The sequence below is a fragment of the Cynara cardunculus genome (genome assembly GCF_001531365.2).
Source record: "Cynara cardunculus var. scolymus isolate 2C chromosome LG 13, CcrdV1, whole genome shotgun sequence".
NCBI classification, from domain to species: Eukaryota; Viridiplantae; Streptophyta; class Magnoliopsida; order Asterales; family Asteraceae; genus Cynara; species Cynara cardunculus.
The window spans coordinates 36,160,724-36,164,419 of NC_037540.1; positions in this window are offsets into that span (position 1 = coordinate 36,160,724).

Below are 3,696 nucleotides of genomic sequence, written 5' to 3' on the forward strand. Positions count from 1 at the left end.
ATAATTTACCTGATATGGTTGCCTTGAATAAAAAATACTGTGAATTAAATTTGTTTACCGATTCTACCCTTATTGATGAAATAAAATAAATATTAATTATTTTTTAATTTTTAATTTCCTAAAATAAAGTAATGTAATCTTAGYCATTGATMRAAAAAATGAATGGATGAGATTGGTTTACACGGTTTACACAAATGGGTCAAATTTTTATTTGAACACTCTATATATATATATATATATATAGAGAGAGAGAGAGAGAGAGAGAGAGAGAGAATATCATTGAAGCAATAATACAACCAAAAAGCAAAAATCATATGATTTAACGGTAAAGATGCAAGAGCATCTCCAACAAATTCTCCAAAATAAAGATTTTGGGGGTCTTTGCTCCAACAGATTCCTCAAAACCTTCTCCAAAATCGAAAATGTATGAGAGAGATAATGAAATTCTCCAAATTTAGATATTTCTCCAAAAATAATTACTTATAATAGAAAAGATTGATTTTTTATTCCTTCTACCAATTAGATTGATTGAATTTAAATGTTTAGGAGAAAGAAATAATATTTTATGAGTTATACTGAATATTTTAGTAATATAATTAATTGTGTAATCTATAAAATAGATAATTTGTTAGCGAAGAAGGTAACTTTTCTGGATATTTTGACTTTTTATTTCTCCATTTTAAAAATCTGCTGGAGATGTTATAAAGACCCAAAAATCTGAAAAATGACGATTAATTTAAAAAATTATGATACATAATCGAAGGATAAATTCCTTTCAAAGGACAACACTCGGATTACTTAAAACGGAAATTTAAGGATCAATGTCAATAGATTACAACCAAACCTTTCACAAATGCTAGGATAAGGACATATGTTACCAAAACTAATAAAGTCGCTATCTCCAAAACGATACGACATACGTCCCAAAGAGCTAAGTACTTCACGAGACTCTTATCAAGTGTCGCTAGTACCGCCCCCACAAAGACCTGATGCACATGTCGACAAAAAAGTGTTAGGCTTAAAGAGTAGTGGTTCAAACATTTTATATTACCAATAAGGAAACGGTAAAACAGAACGATTGTTCCAAAATGACAATTTTCTCAATTGAAAAAATGTTTACAATTTAAAAAGGCAATTGTCCAAAATGCACCATTTTTAAAATACGAAATAACATCTTTCAATACAGGGGAGACCCATTTCCATTGGATATGGCAGAACACAAAGTAAGCCACGTATCAGTGTTATCGAGTTTCACTTCATGGCCATCAAATGACCTTATTACTTACTCTCCAAGGTTTCAAGATGAGAACACCAGAACTTCTCACTTGATTCAAACCAAGAGTCCAAGTGAAAACATCAAAACTCCTAACTTGCTATAACCAAAGGGTCAAAGTTGAGAACATCAAAACTCCTCACTTAATCGAATCCAATGGCTTCCAAGATGAGAACGTTAAAACTCCTCGCTTGACATACTCAAAGATTTCAAAATAAAAACATCAAAACTCCCCACTTGATTCAAACCAGTGATTTCAAGAAGAGAACATCAAAAGTTATCTCTTGATTAAAACAATCAATCCTCATGCACATGGATTCAAAGCAATAAAAATCACTATTTTCATAATTTATACTTAGAAAACCAAATAAGTCCAAATGACATGTATTTCCAAGTAATTCTGCAAACATATGCATAAAATGTCCAAGTAACAATGAACAATCGAAAGTTGGACAAAACCCCACGTAATATTGCAACATATGGATGTAATGTTCAAATATAATTGGTTAACAATCAAAGTTGGTCACATTTCCCAAAACCTAATGAACAAGGTCCAATTAACCAAAACTCGTGACTTATAAAACCACTCTAATAAAAGTCCATATAAGTCAATTAATGACGTGTTTCCTCAATGTTTAGGCATTTTGATGCACCAACATAGGAATGAGTCAGATATATCATCTTATTTCCTGGTAAATCATCTCAAGATAAAAATTGTATAATTTAGTCCCTCAAATCTCCAAACAACTCAATATCTTGCATTTTTCAATGCTTATGAAATTAAATGCACACAAAGGTGTGATAGTGCCCAAAAAAAAAAATCAGCAAAATCATATTCACATGATTTGTATCTCAAAATGTCATACAAACTCAGTTATGAACATTGATTATTGAAGTAAATCCGAAAAATCAAAAATTGGACAAATCTCAATCACATCTTAAATGGTTTTAAATTGACAAAGGACCACAATCCATACGATTTACCTCTTAAAAATACAACACTTTAAAGTATGTATTTTCCAACTATTTGTATATATATATATATATATATATATATATATATATATATATATATAAACGGGGTACTCGCGCAATGCAGCGAGATATTTGTGGTAACTGTGAGATCCAATCTCAACCACAAATCAACGGATAAATAAGGAAATTAGTAATTATGGTAGTTTGAGTTAAAATTATAATTAGAGGGCATTTTAGATATTTTTAAAAACTCCTCTCTCCTCTCTCCGGCCTCCGACCAACATTATTCCGGCAGGTACTAAGTAATCACAAAGATACACAATGTGATACCCATTGTGATATATTGTGATACCATTATGATACCAACTATGATACCAACTCAAACCACAAAAAAATCAAATCCATTGTGATACACCTTGATAAAACATAGAAAATAATGAAATTGCATATTGTGATACAGTTCATAAAAATAAGACTACATGATACACTGTGATACACTTTGGTATGTTACTCACTTACAAACAAATAAACATGCAAATTCACACAATCCAAAAGTTCAACTAGTGTCCCTTGTTTACAGATATGCTATTGGCAAATATCATCACTGTAAGTAATTTCTGAGAGCATAAAATTTCACAGAAGAATGACCATACACCGGTTTATTCAAAGACTATACAGAGAATATTTCACCAACATTCCTTCACTATTCTGAAGCAAGCCAAATAAACCCAATTAGCCCTGGCAGAATGGTTTTCTTCTCTAAACCAGATCCTACTCTCAAAGTCGAACTTATGGAACAGATAAGCCATAAGAAATCGCACAAAGAAGAATACACACACTGTACCTCAAAGTCGGACGGGTGAGTTCACCGGTAGAAACTCAAACACGAAGATTCGAATGGGAAATCGAAAGTAAGAAATAATCCTTCAACCAACCATTTTCTGAAACTGAAATAAAGAAAAGAATCAAAGAATTTACGAGGAATTATGGTGGCCACAATCAGGAATCGATGGCGGAGATGAAGTGGGATACGGAAGCCGGAGACCGAGCTGCAGGCGGCGAGAGTGATACAACAACAACAGAGATGAATCGGCCTAGGGTTTTATAAAGATTTAATAAGTTGTATTTCTTTTAAATTACTAATACACCCTTTTATTAATTAAGGTAATACAATTAATGTAATAAAATGATTGGCTCATATTGGACCTCACGGTTACCACAAACTAATTAGTTCTCATTTGATTAAGCCCATATATATATATATATATATATATATATATATATAGGAGGTTTACTTTGCAAACCACGTTATTTGTACAAACCTCGTTCAACCAATCATAATTTCCATTTTATTCATCTTTTTTTTGTAATTATGAGAGGTTGATTAATCATTTTTATTGTGGGGGGGTGTTAATCATGGATATTATCATCTTCATTAAATTAATTTT